The following is a 21,162-nucleotide window of genomic DNA, read 5'->3' on the forward strand; positions in this document are numbered from 1 at the left end:
CGACTATTTTGGCTGGAATTGGACTAGGAACATTACCCTAAGCTGTTTTTGAACTTATAAACCTATTTTTGATGTGGTAATGTTCATGCTAATCCAATTTCAAAGATAATTGTCAATGTATTCATGTTTTGTATTAGGTTAAGAGTATTGCTAATTACATGGAAAAGTTTGATATGAATTATCTTTGTTCATATGAGTTGCTTAGATTAATAGAAAAGTTAATTGAATAGTTGTTTTCAATCCATTTTAATCTAAAAGTTGATTCTAAAATGTGTTTGTGTAACTTGTCCTCAAGTTACATGAAAAGTCACATTAAAGTTTCTTAAAACTCATAAAAGTTGGCAAAGGTTACAAAATGAAGAGTCTTGTCTTCATTGAATGGTTTTATGACTCCATAACTTGTCCTCAAGTTGTGGAGGTTCAAGAGTCACTTCATCAAGTAATAAAATGTGTAACCTTAATTAGTTCCATAAGTTACAAAAATAAAGAAAAGTTACATTCTTTTATTAGTTTAAAGTCTTCCATAACTTGTCCTCAAGTTATGGAACTTGAAGAGTTTTTTAATTAAAACTACTTTAAACACATAAGTTATGGAATTAATTAGTTTTGAATATTTTCAATACTTTCCCTCAAGTTTTGGAATATGTAAAGTTTCCCTCAAGAATACTTTAATTCCAAGTTAAGCCCTTAGAATTTTAAAAGTTAAAATTCAACCCTTATACTTTATAATATTATAAGTTAATAATATTTATATATATGTATAAGAGTAAAGTCAGTCTTACCATTAGTAGGCCTCATTCACGAAGCCGGTCTATAAGGGGGGTATAAGGTTACTGCCTATAAAATGGCAGTTTAATGGGTGTCCACTCTCACCCACCGCTTCCTTGACTGGTGGAGGGTCGTTAGCCGAACGGGTAGGACAAAGACTATAATTCTCCCTTCATTAAAAGTACTAATGATAAATACAAAGTAACTAAACACTTATAAATTCCCAATCTTAGTTACTTAGGAAAATGTGAATAAGCTGCTAATCCATGAAATTACACTTTGCACATTGTTTAAGCCGTTAGTGGAGCGTGTGTGGTTAACCGACACACTAACCTGGACTTAACAAGGTAGGCAAAGGGTAACTTAATGTTTATCATAGTATCGATGGAGCATGTGTGGTTAACCGACCCATCGATTGAGGGGTAAACACTTAAGGGTACCAAGTAATTTGCATGGTTACTTCACACCTTGTTTTGTGATCCTCGGCATCCCAGTCACAAAACCTGAAGGGCACACTCGAGATTGAAACATGCCATTGAAAAGTTCAATGAATCTCAATAGATCTAGGAGTTTCAAATCCAATTAAAACCTAATAATACATTTCGTTTATCTTGGTGGAAATTGGTGAATCGTCATTCACCTACCTTCAAATATTTTATAGCTTGGATTACGGCATCCCTCTTCTAAGTTATAAAATAGTTTGTTGGGTCCTAGCCTTAATATTTCATATTGGGTGTCATATTAAGGACTTTAGATCAACTATCTTGAATATCTCCCAAAAGATGTCTAAGTTCAGACATCTATGATCTTCCCAAATCTCTTGGAACTTTACTTCTTTCACCTCCTCCAGTTATTCTCCCTAACCCACAAGTTCTTGAAAAGTTTAAGGTCACTCAATCCTTATTGGCAAGCAAGGTCTATGTGTGATCACATCTTGGAGATGAAGTTAAGTATTCACAAGCCGGGAGAGTTGGGTGTCAAAGTCTTGAGAAAGTTGGTGGTTCAATCACTTTCTAAGTCACATAGTGAGTTCCTTTGAGACTCCTATGATACAGACTATGACAAGACCCTTAATGATCTTATCTATTTGCTTGATACTGCTGAATCAGCAATGATTTGGAAGGCCAGTAAAGCAAATCTGATTAGTAGATCAACTTCCAAAACTTTCAATGGACATTGACAATGGTAACATTGGATACCTAGAAAAAGCATTCTCTTCCCAATGGAAAGGGATTGGCCATAGTCAACCCAGTTGACCAAATGGTAAAGAGAAAGGCTAAGTCTGAGATAGTCCCATTACCAAAGAGTCCATATGTTTATTTTGCCAAAGGAAGGGGCATTGATTGCGAAGCTGCCTATTTACCTGAAAGATCATAAGGTTGATCAAGTCAAGAAGTTTGACTCTTCTTCAGGTAAAAGTCCACTATCTAACTCTGTTAAGTTTCAATTATGAGATTCTCATTACATGATGTGACTGGGTCACATGTTGATGCTTTAAGAATCAAAGAAAAGTGAAGAAACTTAAAGGAAGTACATGCTGATTCTGATCACGAAGATGGATTTCGATCGCATGGTTTGGTTATCAGAATTTTTGAAGCTGTTACTAAGGAGTTATGATATATTGCTTAGGAATAGATAACAACAAGTTTTCATATGGATTGTAAGGATAAGTTTTTCCTCAAAGTTTTAAAATAAAAGAAAAAATGTTTAATTTTATTTATTTTAAATATCCTTACAGTGGCATTTGTGAAAAATGGTTGTTTATATGATTCCATTGATAGCAATATTGGAAAAATGGACTTAATTCTTCCGTTTGTGGTAGTGTCATAATTTACCAAATAAGGAAAGATTCTCATCACCCAAGGTTTCAGTTGGATAGAAACTTGGAAATCATGCAAGTTGTATAGTATGATGAATGAGAACTTTCAACTTTGGAAAATTAAGACTAATTCCTTGTTCACATGTATATGTGAGTCAAGTAAAGGACTAAAGGGATCGAGTACACATTCTTGTGCACTGGTCATGTCCACCACAAAGCTCGTTAAGACTATTCGTCATGATTTACTAAAGTTTAGTAAATATGGTTATACTTACAGGTTTAAGTATAATTCCGAAACATTAGAAAAGCTTCAATGTATGGCAGAACGAATGAGAAGAATCAAATTTGGCAGAAAGATAAAAGTTTCTCAAATCTGAAAAGATGGGAGAGTACTTTAGTATCATGTTTATGATCATCTTAATGATTAAGATACCATATCACAATTGATCCTCTACGGTCATCTTAGTGCATTTTTATGACTAAGAAGAGGAGTCATGAATTGTTGAAATGGTTAAATCAAAAAGATGAGTCATACTTCGTTCCAAAACAATTCTTAGAGTCATACTCCAAGATTGTAACTTGAGTGACATATCTTAAAGAAGGTTTATTAACACTAGTCAAATGGAAGAGTAAAAGGTTATCTACTCTTGTACATTTGAAATTGGTAAGTTGTGATGTTTTGGATAAAACAGAGACCAACTTAGACCAATTGTGTGAAGTGTTTGTCTTGATAAAGAATCCGCACTATCTCTTGTATATTTGGCAAGTGAGTCTTATATGTCAAGAGGACAGTGGAAGTCTTAAAGGTCTTGAAAGTTTCAAGACCTAATCAAGAATAAAACCTGGAATGCTTCACTAGCACATGACTTGAGGTGTATAACCTATCGTGTTGACATTTCTGTGCCTATTCAAGTTGACTTTGCATAGTAGTTCTGAGAGTTCTCAATTGGTTGCACAACTACTTGGAAGCTATGGTAGGCCCTTGTGCTGCCAGGTGGCAATAACTTAAGATTACACAAGTTCAATCCATATGAGTTTGGATTTGTCACTAACCTTGTCTTGTGATTATGGTTTTGACAAGTTCATATGGGTAGGAACTCATACACCATAAAAATCTAAGTGTCATAAGGTTTCTCTCCGATTCATGAAAATGATGGTGAGGAAACACTTTCACTAAGTAGTTTTTTAAGTAGATAGTAATCTTTGCATTCTCAAAGTCGTTATTAGTGTACACTAACGTGGACTTATGAGAAATAGCAAAGGTCTAACCAATTGAGACTATGATTACCGCATCCCTTTTCATAGTTATTAAATTGTTTAGACACACCAGTGGGCTATCTACAATAAGGTGTATGATTTTGATAAAGTCTTATCAAAGCAATCTAGTATCAAAAATTTGAACTTTGGTAAGAAAGTCAATAAAGTATTGATTTCTAGAAGTCCACTAATTTCTGAATACATGTCAAAGCTAGTGGGAGCATAAGTATTATGCTGATAATCATCATGTTAGTGGGAGCATGATAATTATGATAAGTATTGCAAGTTAGCAATGTTAATTATAGAAAACAAAAGTTTCAATTCGTGAGGTTGCAGGGGTTGAAAAAGTTGTTTTGCTATAATTAAGGGAGAGGAAATTATACTTCATTTCAATTCTAAAAGGCTTAGATTGAGATTTTAATCGTTTTAGTCAAGAATATATATATGAATTTCATGTTGGATTGGTTCAACTTAAGGAAATTCTATATATTGTGTTCTCAAAATTCGATTATGATAACGTCATCCCTCTTCATAGTCAAATTTTGAGAACATGGCAAATAAAAATATTATAGCAAAAGACTGGTCTAGAATCATGTCTTTATGTGAAACATCATGAATCCTGTCCCATTTACTTTGGGTACAAGATCGATTACATGTGCTATAGTATTTATCCTTTCTGAATTTTTCCAAATGCCTTGGGGCATTAAGGGGAAAAATGTCTAGAATTGGATATGACTAAAGTGATTAAGCAATTGTCAAGGACAATCTAAGGTTTTACCAAAGATTGGTTGCTCAAGGACAGTTGGAAGTATACTATTAATATTGGAAGGACCATATTGACATATAGTCTGGAAAAGAAACAACTCTTGTTCAGAAGTAGTAGTCAAAATAGGAATATGGAGTTGTCTCCATAGGTGGAAGTTATATGTGTAAGATTAGAAAACTTAATGCAAGATGGATATTCAAAGCAATGTGCTTTGATACTACGTCCCCATGGAATTGATCTCCATTGGAATAACCTGTAATGACTGATGACAAGTCTTTGTGACTTTGTACATATTCATTACAAGAGGGTCTGTGCATATAAGTTTAAAATCTAAACAGATTTTGGTAAATGTTAGGAATTTGGAATTCTTACATTTTTCGATAAGGATTGGGGAGTGTGAAAAGAGAATCATTGAAAGTATCTTCACTCGATGTAGTTCACAAAGTACGGATCATAGACAAGCATAGAGTGCATACTTGGTGTATGGCAAAGCTATTGTTTAAGAAAAACATAGTGTACATGCTTGGAGCATGGGACAACTTGTAAGGGTAAATAGAGTTGTAATTAGTCGAAGGGTTTCATGTCTTCGAATGTACTGAGTCTTCGTATCTTATGTAATCTATTTTACTAGGGCATTGTATTCAAAGCTTAACGCATAGTCCTTAGTATATTTTTTGTACGCTTTCCTCTCCTATAAATAGGAGTGTTTACTAGAGTCATGGAGATGAGTCTTTACAGAATTGTCATTTGTACTCTGTAAAAATTGAGAGCGTAATAGAGCTGAAATAAGATCATATTTACATCTGTGTTCAAATCTCACAATCCTACTTTGATCATTAAACTCTGATTCATTTCATACTCGATTTATTGTTTCATCAATTGGTATCAGAGCAGAAATCATATCTCTGATCTGATTTTCATCTTTTCAAAAGTTTTTAAATCAACTTTTTGGTTTAAGAAATTCCGCACTTTTTGAAAATGAAAAATTCATTGGATCTAAGTTTGTGATTCGATTCTGCACTTGAATCATTGAATCGGGTGTTCTGCTAGTGATTCTGATTTGAATCATATAGTTTGTTGTCAAATTCTCAAAGTTTCTTCAAAAATTCTCAAGGATTTATTCCGTACATCAATGACGTCTTTCAATCTTAATTCCATGACTTCATTTTCTCATCTTCTAGGATCATCCACCAAAATTCCTATGCTAATCCCTGAGTATTACGATCAATGGGCTGATCGTATGCAGGATTATCTCAACAGATTGGATGAAGAACTGTGGAATTGCATTTCTGGTAATCTCAATCCACCAACGAATGTTCAACCAATTAGATCATCTTCTGGAAGTTCCGAAGTTGAGAATCAGTCTGATCGTCTGAAAAAGCTAGAGAAGAGATGCGTGAGAGAGCTAAGAGGTGCTTTGCCTCCAGTTGTTTACAACTATGTGAGGAGTTGTACAACTGCAAAGGAGATCTGGAACATTCTCAAGGAGAAATTTCAAGGGAGTGAGAAGACAAAAGTTAACTCTGTGAAGCAATGCTTAGTGGAACTGAAGGACTTCAGACAGAAAGATGGTGAAACAATTGAATTTTACTACGATCGTCTTAATGAATTAATCTATCGATGCAATCGATATGGTATCACCATATCAGCCATGGAGTTCAATTTAATTTTTGTTATGGGTCTTCGTAAGGAGTGGCGTAGTGTGAGCATGGTGGTTAAGAATCAACAGAGCTTTGATACGTCAACTTTGAATGAATTATACAATCAGCTGAAGTCTCATGAAAGCGAAGTGAACGAAATTGCTGAAGAATCGAAGGCAAGTTTGGGAGGTCCACTAGCTTTGGTTTCGAAGATCTCTGAAAGGGAAGCTGAGAAAGATGTTTCAGACGAAGACGAAGGGTTTATCATGAATTCAGATGATGAGGCGATTGCTTTCTATTCAAACAATCGTGTGAAAAAGTTCTTCAAAAAGCCATTCAATCCGAAGGCAAAGTCATCTGAGACAAAAGGGAATTTTATGAGTAAAAGTGTTGGGGATGAGAAGAAGAAGGAAGAGAAGAAAGATACGAAGTTTGTTAAGGGAAAAACAGAGAAGAAGTTAAAGGGAGATGCTGGGATTGATTGTCATTATTGTAACGGGGCTAATCATTTAGCTAATGATTGCATGCTAAGGAAGAAAGATGAGAAAAAGAATAAGACGAAGGATGAAGCGTACTATGTGGAAAAGTTGGAGGAGGTGCGTGCGAAGGCAAAGAATCTTTCATTAGTTGCTCGTGGTGAACAAGAAGAAGATGGAACTTATCAAATTTGGTCACCTGGATCAGATGATGAGGAGATGCGAAATCCAACCCATGGAGCAATGTTTGTAAAGATGGAAGAAGAATCAGATGAGGAGACATACGAAGTTCATTGGAGATGCTTCGTATCAAAAGCCGCTGACAAATCTCCGATGACCACGAAGGTACGTAATATTCTTGAATCTTTCAATATTCCAGTACATGCTTATAATTCTGAATTAGTATCTTTCGATGAAACTGTTACTTATTTTGATTCAATTGTGGTATCTGCTAGCAATGAGGCTAAGAAGCTATCTATGCAGTTGCTAGAGACACAGAAGAAACTAGATTCAAAAATTACTAAGATAGATTGTTTAGAACTTCAAATAACTAATATCATGGTTGATAGGGATAACTTGTCTAGTGAATCTAAACTGTTGTTAGCTCAAAGGAACATTTACTGTAATTCGGCTAAAAGATTGTATGGGAAATTAACTGAACTACATCATTCGTGCGAAATCAGTAAAGAACAACATAGAAAATTGCTGCCATTTTTAGCTTATGAAAGAGCTACGGTAGATAACATTTCGTATGACAGTGAAAAAGAAATAGCTGATTTTAACAAAGTTCCGAATGATAAGTATAGATATGGAATAGTCAAAGTAGATTAATGTCTTGATTCAACTGAATTGGTTAAAATTGTAAATGACACTTTGACTAAGTCTGAACAAATTCACATGTTGAAAAAGACTGAGAATTCAACATCTGATTCTCAATCTAATTTTGCTGATATTGAGGATAATTCTGACAATATTAGTGAAATCAGTGATATTGAGGATGTTGATTGTTCTCAGTTGTCTATTATAAATGTTGCATCATCATTTAAAGGAAAAGAAAAAGGTAAGGATTTGTTGGTTGAGATTGACACTGATCAACCCTCAACTTCGAAAGTTTGTGATGAGGACTTTGTGGAAGTCAGAGACAGCCAAACAGATGATAGTGATGATGAGAAAGAAGAGAAACAAACGAAGAAAAAGGAAGTTACAAAGGAAAAAGAAATTCCTCGTATAGTTGTTGACCAAGTGTATGGAGATACCCAAAAGTTCAAAAAAGTGCTGACTGAACAAGGTGCTCATTACCTAGAAGCGAATACGGTGGTTTACCCGATTTTCAAGTGTACTGATGATGTTGTTTTTCCAAACCAAGTCTTCGTAACAACTGGAAATGTTGAAAATATCAAACCCGAATTAAAGAAGTTAGTTGAGGAGGATAATTCAAAAACAACTGATGAAGGCTTTTTCGCAAATCAAAACACAGTTGAAAAGAACTTAACAAAGAATTCGTATGTGTTTCAACGACAAAAACCACAAAGCCAATGGGTTGAAAAATCAAAAATTGAAAAAGATAATACAAAACATGTTGAAAAGGAAAATGAAAAAGTTGTCAAACTAAACTCTAAGGAATTTAAAGATCAAATTGACAAATTTTCGAGGGAAAATAACATTTCAAAACGACAAGCAAGAAAGAAAATATTTTGGCAAAATGTTGAGTCTCAAAAGATGTCTGAATCACAATCAACCAAAAATGTTTTCAAAGCTAAAAATTCCTCTTTTTCAACAAAAACCCAACATTCATCTCAATCAACTCATACAAGGTCTGATGTGAATAAGCAACCAAAGTTTTCGAAAGTTTCTGACACTAACAAATCAAGAGCATTTTCAAATAAATCTAGTTCAAATCAACAAGTCTTTCAAAATCAACATTTTAAATCAACTGTTGATACATCATATGCTCATTCTTTTCTAACAAATCCCAAAGTTGATTTTGTTCCTCAAAAGCCAAATTTTCCTAATCATACGAAGAAACAAACACTAAAGGCTTCGCATGAAAAAGGCATAACTTTAAGGAAAAATATAGATCACTGGCTCGAAGGACGAGGAAAAGTTTATCAATCCAACACATACTCAGAAAAACAAATCAACGAAGCTTATGAAAAGTATGTCAATACTTCTTCGAATGGAAGTTCATCTTCAAAAGATTCGAACATCTCCATCAAAGCTTGGAGACCAGTCACAAAAGCGAAGACAGTTCTATCACAAACTCAAAATGCGAAGGGTAAAGTCGGTGTACATCCGAAACCAACAAAATCTTATGTTTCGGTTCCTACAAATGATGATGTGGATATTATTGATAGTCTCAAAACTAAAGTTTGTGACTGGGTCAAAAATTCTTCATTTAATTCCATGTTGAAATCTAATTTCCAAGGACCCAAAAAGTCTTGGGTACCTAAATGTTTCCACTGATTGTAGGTACTATGTGACAAGCAATATGATAACAAGTGGTACATTGATAGTGGTTTCTCTCGTCACATGACTGGGAAGAAGGAAAATTTACGAGATTTTCGAAGTCTCAAAAATGCTGGAGTAGTAAAATTTGGGAACAATCACAAATGTCAAGTTAAAGGATATGGGAAGATCACAAATGGACAATTCACAGTGCATCGTGTTGCATATGTTGAAGGTCTCCAACATAACTTGATAAGTGTTTCTCAAGTTGTTGTGGGCACTGGCAATCAAGTTCTCTTTAACGAAGAAGGAAGTATTATTTCGAATGTCAACACAAACGAAGTATTTCTGAAATCCAAAAGGAAAGGTGACATGTTCACTCTGGACATCAATCCTATTGTAGGCAAACCTGCTGTATGCCTTCTTTCGAAAGCCACATCTGATCTAAGCTGGCTATGGCATCGAAGACTTTCACATCTCAACTTCCGAAACATCAATAAACTGGTGGTACAAGATCTGGTAACAGGTTTACCTGTTCTTAAATTTGATAATGATTCTTTATGTGCAGCTTGTGAAGTTGGCAAGCAACATAAACAAGGTCATCCAATTATGATAGATTCGAAAATTGTTGCACCTCTGGAGCTTTTACATATTGATTTGTGTGGTCCTTCGACTGTTTCAACTCTCAACAAGAAACGATACATTTTAGTTATTGTTGATGATTTTTCCAGATTTACGTGGGTTTATTTTCTCAGGCTTAAATCCGAAGTTGCACAAATCATGATTGATTTTATCAAAAAGATGGAAACAACATTAAAGAAGATTGTTCGAAAAATCAAGAGTGATCATGGAACTAAATTTAAGAACAATGTTCTTGATTCATTTTTGGTGGACAAAGGGATTTCGCATAATTTTTCATCTCCATACACACCACAACAAAATGGTGTTGTAGAACGAAGGAATCGCTCACTGTGTGAAGCAGCAAAAACCATGTTGGCATATGCGAATTTACCTCAATATCTTTGGGCTGGGGCAATATCCACTGCATGTTTTACTCAGAACAGATCTTTCATACACAGGCGTTTTAATATTACACCATACGAAATTCTGAATAATCGTAAACCTAATGTGAAATTCTTTCATGTTTTCGGATGTAGGTGCTTTATTATGAATCTCAAGGATCATCTTTCGAAATTTCAAGAAAATGCTGATGAAGGGATTTTTCTTGGATATTCGCACAATTCTGTCGCATATCGTGTGCTAAATAAGCGAACACGAAAAGTGGAAGAAACTTTCAATCTCACATTCGATGATTACTATGTTAAACAAAATGAGCATAAATTTGCAAATCATCCAATTTTACAAGACACACAAGTTGAAACTGAATCTTTACAAATGGATGATATTGATTATGATTTGATTTTTGGAATTTCAGATCATGCAGTCGATGCTGAAATTCATGCTCCTGATAATCACATACCCGAATTTGCGAAGTTTACTGATGAATCAACATCAACTCCTCAAGAAATAAACGAAAGTATACAAAACAATCCAGTGGAGGGGGAGCACTTGGATTCGAATACATTAGATAATGACGAGCATTCTTTCGAGGGGGAGAAAGAAACATTAAATGATGATGTTGAGGGGGAGCATATAGAAAATATTGAAAATAATAATGATTTTGATGATGTTTGTTCGATTGCAGGTTCTGAGAATGATGATATATACGAAGATGCTCCTTTGGAATTTGATCCAGCATATCCACCAATGGAAAAATGGACAAGAGATCATCCGAAGGATCAAGTAATTGGGAATCCACAAGAGGGAGTTTTAACAAGAGCTCAAATTCGTGCAAAGAATGAGGTATTGAATACTCATCAAGAATTTTGCATGTTCAATGTTTTCATATCTAAAATTGAACCAAAAACAATTAAGATTGCAATGGAACACTCAGATTGGGTTGTTGCAATGCAATCCGAATTGTCTGAATTCGAACGAAACAAGGTTTGGAGATTAATTCCTAAACCTGAAAATGTTTCGATTGTCGGGTTAAAATGGATTTTCAAAAATAAAACTGACAAAGATGGAAACATTGTTCGAAACAAAGCCAGACTTGTTGTTAAAGGATATTCACAACAAGAAAGAATCGACTATGAAGAAACTTTTGCCCCTGTCGCAAGACTCGAGGCTGTCCGAATATTTCTGGCTTATGCAGCTCATAAAGATTTTGATGTTTATCAAATGGATGTGAAGTGTGCATTCTTAAATGGAGAGCTTGAAGAGACTGTTTATGTAGAACAACCCCCATGTTTTATTAACGAAGAATATCCAAATCATGTTTATATTTTAGATAAGGCAGTTTATGGTTTAAAACAAGCACCAAGAGCATGGTATGCCACTCTTACTTCGTTTTTGAAACAATCTAAATTTAAACAAGGATCTGTTGACCCCACATTATTTCGAAAGAAAGTTGGGAATCATCTAATGCTTGTTTAAATTTATGTTGATGATATTATTTTTGGCTCAACTGACCCTGCTTTGTCTAAAGAATTCGAAGGTTTGATGAAAAGTAAGTTCGAAATGAGCATGATGGGCAAAATCAATAATTTTCTTGGATTGAATATTCGTCAAAACAGAGAAGGAATTTTCATCAATCAAGAAAAATATACGAAGAATCTGCTCGAAAAGTTTGGATTGACAAATAACACAAAGTTACGTGTTCCAATGGCAACAGGAATAAAGTTGACACCATCGTTAGATAAACCTGTCGTTGATATAACACTTTATCGAAGCATGATTGGTTCATTACTTTATCTCACAGCAAGTAGACCTGATATCATGTTTTCTGTGTGTAATTGTGCCAGGTATCAGTCTAATCCACGAGAGCCACATCTCACTGCTGTGAAGAACATATTTCGTTATCTTAAAGGAACAATTTCGTTAGGATTGTGGTATCCTTCGAAAACTGGGTTCTTTGTACAAGCATATTCGGATGCAGACTTGGGTGGTTGTAATCTTGATCGAAAAAGCACAAGTGGTGGATGTCAATTTCTTGATGGCAAATTAGTGAGCTGGCAATCGAAAAAGCAAACATGTGTATCAATCTCAACAGCTGAAGTAGAATATGTGGCTGCTGCTGCTTGCACTTCACAAATAATATGGATTCAAAGTCAATTACGTGATTATGCAATTAATATGAAAAAGATTCCATTATATTGTGATTCTCAAAGTGCAATACGAATTTTTCATAATCCTGTGCAGCATTCGAAGACTAAACATATAGCTCTTCGTTACCACTTCATCAAAGATCACGTGGAGGATGGAATATTGAACTACATTTCGTGAAAACAACTGATCAGTTAGCTGATATTTTCACGAAAGCGTTAGATGAAAAATCTCTTGTAAGAATTATAGAAGGACTTGGAATGATCGATGGAAATTTTGTTCCATGCGAAAAAAGAGAAGAGTGACTGATCGAGAATGGTTTAGAGGCTCTGAATCAGTGATCACGTGTCATTGTTCAGTGTTCAGAGGTTATTGTTCATAGTCAACTCTTCGAACGCTTCGAATTCGTAAATTTGTTACTTGTTTTCAGGATTGATTCAGAGGTTACTGTTCATGGTCAACGCTTCGATCCCTTCGTATTCGTACATTTTTCACTTATCAGGGAATGCTAAAATTTCGTGTTTTGCAACAAGTATTATTTCAAATTTTCGAAAAATCAAAAATCCAAAAAGATTTTCTTTTGTTTTGTATTTCAACTTTTCGAAAAATTAAAAATCCAAATAGATTTTCTTTTGTTTTTGTCTTTCAAATTTTCGAAAAAGTTAAAAATCCAAAAAGATTTTCTTTTGTTTTTGTTTTTCAAATTTTCGAAAAATTAAAAATCCAAAAAGATTTTCTTTTGTTTTGTATTTCAACTTTTCGAAAAATTAAAAATCCAAAAAGATTTTCTTTTGTTTTTGTCTTTCAAATTTTCGAAAACTTAAAAATCCAAAAAGATTTTCTTTTGTTTTTGTCTTTCAAATTTTCGAAAAATTAAAAATCCAAAAAGATTTTCTTTTGTTTTTGTCTTTCAAATTTTCGAAAAATTAAAAATCCAAAAAGATTTTCTTTTGTTTTGTATTTCAACTTTTCGAAAAATTAAAAATTCAAAAAGATTTTCTTTTGTTTTTGTCTTTCAAATTTTCGAAAAATTAAAAATCCAAAAAGATTTTCTTTTGTTTTGTATTTTAAACTTTCGAAAACTTCAAAACAACAAAAATATTTTCATTTTCATTTTGTTGCAGAACATCATGAAGATATAAGATGGAATATGCTTGCAGTTCTAGGGTCAGGTACATTTTTTCGTATGAATCGATCAATATTTTTTGCATTTTGAACTTGTTAAGTTGTCCCTAGAAGCATGTTGCTGCATGTTGTCCAAAAGCCTCCAATGACTCAATGTGTGTGTACAAAAGCCTTAATGAACTTTTCATACGAAGATTTCTTCCCAATCAGGCTTGTATTCACATTAGTCTCCTGAGCTACCTGACTCTTCTCATATGAGTAAAGAGTTTACTGTTTTGTCCAAATATAACAGAGGTACACTTCATGTCTTCACCAATATTTTTCATCTAAAATTTCTTTCACAATCACACACAAAGACATATGTCCGAGAGGTCTCTGATCAAACCAATCGAGACTTAGACATATCAACAATCGGTGTTAATGATCTTACATCATGAGACCGTGATGAAAGTGAAACCCAAATTTCTTGCAAATTAAGGAATTGACGGGGAACTATGTTCCAGATTTTACGAAAGATTTGTTTCAGTACCTATTTTCAAAACTCCAAATCATATTCATTTCATATGAGTGATCTTGATCAAACATTCGAAACCCACGATGTTTGTTACCCAACAAGATCCAGCACAAATTTTTTTCATTAATATGATTTCCGAGTGAGTTTACTTCGAATCCCAAAGTTACTTTAAACATTTTTCAAAACACACTTGTCACTGACTACACTGGTCAAACAAGTAATTTCTGTTACAATTACTCACCTTATGTTAAGGCTGATATGTAACGAAATTTATTAAGCCACCTATGTAGCCTTACATAAGATGCCCTTCGAAACTTCTCTACAACTTTTCGATTGTAATTCACGGGAACATACACAAGCTGTTGATCATCTCTCTTGATGATTAACGAAGCAACCTTTGCCCGGGCTTTTACTGCATTCGTGTCAAATTAAATTTTTGACATCACAAAATCCCAAAATTTTTATTTCATTGTTTCTTGTCTAACTTTCTTTGGAACACTGTACTCACGAAATCCTTGAGGTTCTGAGTAACACCAACTCAGGCTGATGATTTCAAACATCTGGCATATGACTTCGCTTTTCATCGCAAAAGTGAAAGAGCCTAACTTCCATCCGAAGGGGTCCGACAGTTACAATTCTCTTGGGGCAAACAAAACAGGCTGTCTTTCAATGACGTATGATATCGTGTCCGGGTTTTACGACGATGGGACAGTTACTTTTTGACGCATGGCTATTTCTACGGAGTAGTGGTCCGGTTTTCAAGGTGCCACGTCGGCAGTCATTAATGTACATCCCGCTTTTAATTCAAACAGGAGTGTTACATATAAAAGGGGATTCAAGAGTCTTTTGTCAATTTACGCATTCAAAGATAATTCCCAATTCTCTCTGAATTTTCAAGCTTTCAAAACCCTAACAATGGCGAATACTGCTAATGTCAATGTTGAACCTTCTCAAACTCCAGAAGATATTACTTCCATGCCTATTATGAAGATCCAGGGTACCAACTATCAAGTTGAAGCTGATGTATCTAAGTACCCTGAAGAATTGAAGATGCTCGTAATTGCCTTGAAGAATTCTGTTTTATCCAAGGCAATGTTCAATTCTTTCTCTGTACCGATTTCATGGTTATCTCAGGCGGGATCAACAGCTTCAATCGCTAAAGCCTTTGATGCAGTCACGTTTAACCTAATCAATGACAAGAAGGTTAGACTTACAAAGAAACTCTTCTGTCAGATTCTTGGTATTCAAATTCTCCACCGTATGAGGATTTTACTTATCCTCAAATTGTCTACATGTTCAACGAGATGGGACATCAACCACCACTATCCAAAATCAGTGATTTCAAGAAGTCAGGTCTTCCTAAGATTTGTAATTTTCTTTTTGGAATCTTTTTACGTTGCTTAACTGGTAGAACGGTGGGGTTAGACAAAGGAAGAATGGAGGTATACGCCATGGTTGCAGGGCTATACTATGATTTACCGGTGGATTATGCTTCGCAGTTATGGAAGGAGTTCAAGAAAAGTGTTGACAACACGGATGCTGTACATGGTATTTCGTGTGCAAGATATTGGAGTTTGATCTTGTAGTACTTGTACAACAAAGAGGGTATTTTAGTAGCCAATGACGAAGAAAAAGTCACTTTTCATGTATATAGCAGTCCAAAGGAGGTGATTGATGATGCTGATGAGTTCCCAAGTGTTGCTCGTATTCCTGATGCAATGCTAAAAAGAGTTGATCCTACGAACTCAGTTTTGTTGGCTTATCTGCAAACAATAGATACCACAGTGACAACTGGTGTTCTATTGGAAAAAGAGAAGAAGAAATCGAAAAGGGGGAAGAAGAATGAAGCTGGTTCTTCTGCAAAACCGGTGAAGGAAACGAAGCCCAAGAAGTCATCTAAGAAGAAACCCGTAATAGTCGAACAAATTGTTCAAACGGATGTGTTTATCGCTGTTAAAGAACCAGTTACTTCACCTACTGTTGAAGAAACCCAAGAAAAAGAAATAATCCCTTCGAAGACTGGGGTTTTTCGTAGAATTAAGATGAGGTCTCGAAAATCTTCACCCCACGTTGTTCGTAAACCACAACATACACATCGAGGTGTATTATTCAGGGAAGTTCCAGCGCCTGTTTCTCCATCATCAAATAAACGAAGGGCTGAAGATGTGGCAAAACAGTTGACACAAAAGAAAACGAAGAAGTCCAGAAAACTTATCATTGCCACTACTTCAACAGAAGACGAAGAAAGAATTCCTGAAACTCCGGAAGCTGATCTTGTCAAAGAAAGTTCGATTCCTGAAGACATAAGTCTTATTCCACCCGAAGTTTCGCATGTCAAGTCATCTAATGAGGAGACACGAACTTCTGACATCACTGTAGACGTATCTAATACGGATACAAATGTTAACATGGGTGAAGAAGGCGCGAAGACTGATGCTCAAGGTAATCTTAATGTTACTTCTGATATTATCGTATCTTTAACTCCAGTAACTTCTACAACTGATTCACCCACATTCAACAACATAATCAATGCCCCTTTCACTTCCATCTTTTCTTCACAATCTACTGATCCACCCAAACCTACTTCACCTGTCGATGATACAATGATGATGGAGAATGAAACTGATAACGAAGGTTTTGGAGGAACTTTTGAAGATCTAAAGTTTGATGAAGAAGAAGAAAATTTTCCAGATCATATGTTGATGACCATGAAGCAGTACAAAATTTTGAATACGAAGTTGAATGCTATCATTCAATCTCAAGATGATTTTGGGGGAGGTTCATCAGTATCAAGTCTGGAAGTTGATACTATGTTAAAGATGATGGAATCACGAATAATCAGCAAAGTCTCCGGAATGGTGAAAGATTCTGAGTCCGTTATTTTGGAGAAGGTTGACTACACTGATCAGAATAACGAACTTCATGTTAAATCTCAACGATCTGATTTTATGGGTGAGGTCAAGGATCTGAAAAGCAAAACAAAAGAACAGCATGTTCTTTTTGTTCAAGAAGTTAAGAAGGTACGCGAAGATGTCAACATGCAAATTCGTGAACTTCGTGAAGACATGCAGAGAGAAGTTCAAAGTGTTCAACAAGGTTATACTTCAATCCATCAGAAGGTTGACATTATTTGTGACGCTGTCACCAAATTTGTCAAATTGTACGAAAGCATGAGTCCTCAACTTACTCATCTTTCTGAATTGGAGAACAAGAATTTTGGCGAGTTGCTTGTTTTGTTAAAAGAGTTGAAGGAGTTGTCTGTGAAACCAGTGTTCACTTCGGTTATCACTCTATAATTTTTATCTAAAAAATTCATCCAGTTCGAAGCTATTCTTCACAAACAATTATCTCCTCTTACTCGCATTTCAAGTCTTCTTCCAACAGTATCAGATGCCCCACCTGCTTTCACAGGGGTGCAAGGGGGAGAAAAGATAGATGAATCTAAGAAGACTGGTGAAGAAGTAAAGGCGAGTAAAGAAGATTCGAAGGTGGTGGGAAAAGAGTTTCCTTCGAAGATCGCAACTACAAAGCCTGTTATTGTATCTGCTGGTTCAGTTACTTCAACTGTGGTCACAACGGTTCCAAAGATTGTGGTGGGAGAGTCTGAGTCTAAAGATAAAGGTAAAGCCAAGATCATAGAAAAGACTAAGGAAGAAAAGAAGGCTGAAGTGGATGAGGAGTTGGAAAGGATAAGGCGTATTCAAAGTGTTATGGCTCTTCGTGCACAAGACCCTGTGGGTTTGGAAAAAGGAGATCCTTCGAAGCAATACAACTATGAAACAATTGAGGCAAAAGTCATGTTTGATCATATGTATTCATTCGAAAAGGTGCCAAAACAGAGTTATGTGGTTTCAAACACTGATGCAAGTCAGCTTGACTTTCCTATAAATGAAATGATGTTCATCATGCCTCAGTTTAAAGCATAAATTATGTGTAAAGACAAAGAAGAAGGGAAGAAGATAAAAATTCATTTTCATTCAGTGTTGGTGAAAGCACCTGAAGAAGTCTGGTCACTGTTAAAAATCAAGAAAGTCATAAGCATCAAAAGAGACGTGGTTTTCGAAAATGTTATTCAGAATCTCAAATACACAGTGATCAGAACAAATGGAAAAGTTTATGAGTTTACCATTGCTGATTTTCCGATAATGAACTTGTATGATCTTATACAAGTTGCATTAATCCTGAAAGACAAGTCATTCTCCTTTCTACAAGAAACAGAGCCAGATGTTTTCCAACTAGGAGTCAAACACATCAAGATCTTTATTGAAAATTATTTTGAGTGTCTTGCTCAAACTGATGTGGAATTGGCTACTGTGAAAGGTATTGAAATTACTGCACCAATGGCTCCTACGAAGAAACAAGTAGATCTGAAGAAATATGAAGATGGTGAAATCTGCTTAAAACCATTGGGGATTGTCTTCGCAGGAAAAGACAAAGCTGGTAGAGCAAAGCGATTCTTGTTCCAAACGTGCGAAGTGGAGAGATATGCAACTTCTCAGTATACGAACTTAATTGTTCGTATGAACCAATGCAGGAAGAATAATGAAGGAGACAAGAAGGAGATTAAGAAGGTCATTGCATGGTACACAGAGATACGAAGAGTGATGATGTATTCAATTCAACTCCTTACAAGTTGAAGACTTCGACTTTGATTACAAAAGGGGAGATTGTAAGGGTAAATAGAGTTGTAATTAGTCGAAGGGTTTCATGTCTTCGAATGTAGTGAGTCTTCGTATTTTATGTAATCTATTTTACTAGGGCATTATATTCAAAGCTTAACGGATAGTCCTTAGTATATTTTTTGTACGCTTTCATCTCCTATAAATAGGAGTGTTTACTAGAGTCATGGAGACGAGTCTTTACAGAATTGTCATTTGTACTCTGTGAAAATTGAGAGCGTAATAGAGCTGAAACAAGATCATATTTACATCTATGTTCAAATCTCACAATCCTACTTTGATCATTAAACTCTGATTTATTTCATACTCGATTTATTGTTTCATCACAACTAGTGTTTTTAATTCAAGTATAAAGTTGATAAACCGAAACAATGAATAATGAGTAATCAGTATGGTGATGAATAAAAGTGTTTATTTATATTTATAGGGTTTAATACCATATTTGATTCATTTATTCTTGTGTTTCATTTTGCATGTTTTGACTTCCAGAATAAACTAGGTTATTCTTCCTAAATGACTAAGTTATTCAAACCATCCACAGTCGGTCATATGTTGGAAGTAGATATGAATCAAGACTGTCATGGGTTGGCTTGTAGAGGTCCAAGTTGGTGGACAAAGTGGTGCTACAACACTCATGAGTGCTCATAAGTTATGAGTATTGGATTCAACCCGCGCTCATTTGAATCACTTCATGGATTTTATCACGAGTGATCATGAGACGATAATATCGTATATTCTTCAAATCTAGAGATATGAGTTGTTACTATGAGTTGATAGTACATTGATTGCATGAAAACGCATTGGTAACTCGATGTTATAAAACGTGCCTTTGTGTATGATTCAACAAGTAGTAGAACAAGCCATATGAGTCGAAGTTTATCCATTCCTTTTACCTTCGGGATAAAAGCGATATTTGTGGGCCCCTCGATGATTTAGTGATGACACATGTAGGTGCTTGGCGAAGCCAGGACTGATTTGATTTGTTCAATCTGTCAGTCATCATGAATCGGAAATCGGGAAACAACAGATGGACAAAGAGAATGATTTATAATCCATGTCTCAGTCCATATGATATCTAGAATGGAGGAATATATGATCCCTTATCTAATGGACAAGTCATTGACAAGGTCAGAGTTCAGTTACAAGGTCAGAGTTCAACAGCGGCTTTTGAGAGCTACGATTGCCAGTTGGTTCTTGAAGTCATACGAAATAATAGTTTTAGACTTATCCAAGTGGCAGACTGTTGGATTAGTGTCTAAGTCCATAACTAGATTTGGTATGTACTTGACCCGACCAGGCATGGTCCATTTGGGTTACATGTCATCATGCACTTGGATAGACTAAATGAGAGAAATAAGACAGTTATGGTTATTAATATATTATAAGTTCTAATATATTAATAATAAGAATAATAATATTTAATTAGCATTGATCAAGAATTAATTTAGAATTAATTATGTGATCAAAAGAAGACTAATTAAATGTATGGGTTGATTGTGTAAATCATCCATAACTTATATAGTGGGCCAAAGCTCCATGGATAATCAAGTTGGGTTAAACCCATAGGATACTCCATGGATGCTCCATGGAGGTTACTTAACCCATGGGTCATGGAAATGAAAGGTCATGACAATTAGGGTTTACACGGTGTAACCCTAATTGTAACATACTATATAAGCATCATATTATTCACCAAAATCGGCCACAAGTGTGGGAAAAAGAAGGGCTAGCCGATTTCTTGAAGTGTGGATTTCTATCTAAGTTATTCCAAGAGCATTTGATGTTGTGTGACCCATTTGAGGTGTCAGATTTGAGGCACTAGGCACTCAAGCCCCATGGAGTCAAGCTACACTACAAAAGGTATGTATTATATCTATATTATTACCCAAGTATCTATGATTGTATGCTAGATAGGGTAATACCTTGGAATATTAGCATTTGCATGTATATTAGAGAAAACATAGATCCAAGGTATTTAGGGTTGCATGTACACCATAGGAGTGTTAGAATGCTCAAAACCCAACAGTTCCCACAAGCACAATTGCAGCAGGCACTCTGTCTCGCTTGATTTGGTGGCCTGTACTTCTCAACAGCAGGTTGATCAGAAGTAACTAAGTTCGAAGCAATAGATTCAGAGTTCAAGGAGTCATTGGATTGTTCAATAGTTTTCTCCTTGTTCTCTTCTTCTGCTACTTTACCTGCACAAGAAGTAGAAGCATTAGAATCGTTCAGCTCAACACTTTCTGGCACATCCACGTCAGAATTATCAAAGATATCATCAAATATAACGAAAAAATTGAAGTCATCAGACTTTAACACAGTTTCATTATCAGACACACTCTCTTCAGCTGCTTGCTTGCAATGACTTAGTGGTTGATCTGCAGAAGAAGTAGAAACATTAGTACTTTCAACATTAATACTACCTCCTGACACAAATCCATATTTGAGATGTGGCTCTCTGTCCATTTCCTCTTTTGTCAAAGGATTATACTAATAGGTGTGATTAAA

This window comes from Lactuca virosa, chromosome 9 (genome assembly GCF_052849685.1).
Source record: "Lactuca virosa cultivar CGN04683 chromosome 9, Lactuca_virosa_CGN04683_v6, whole genome shotgun sequence".
In the NCBI taxonomy this organism is placed as follows: domain Eukaryota; kingdom Viridiplantae; phylum Streptophyta; class Magnoliopsida; order Asterales; family Asteraceae; genus Lactuca; species Lactuca virosa.